Raw genomic sequence first — 312 nt, 5'->3', positions numbered from 1 at the left:
ACACTACTTAAAAAACACAAAAATGCAATTGGATGGACTTTGCAAGATATAAAAGGTATAAATCCTTTATTCTGCACACATAGAATTCACTTGGAAGAAAATGCTAAAACATATCAACAACCACAAAGAAGATTAAATCCACACATGAAAGAAGTTGTTAAAAATGAAGTTTTAAAACTATTAGATGCCGAAATTATTTATCCAATCTCGGATAGTAAATGGGTAAGTCCAACACAAGTGGTACCAAAAAAAATCAGGCATCACTATTATAAAAAATGAAAAGGGAGAATTATTACAAGCTAGGATTCCATC

Source organism: Henckelia pumila, chromosome 3, assembly GCF_033568475.1.
Source record: "Henckelia pumila isolate YLH828 chromosome 3, ASM3356847v2, whole genome shotgun sequence".
NCBI lineage: Eukaryota > Viridiplantae > Streptophyta > Magnoliopsida > Lamiales > Gesneriaceae > Henckelia > Henckelia pumila.
Note: the sequence above shows the minus strand (reverse complement) of the source record.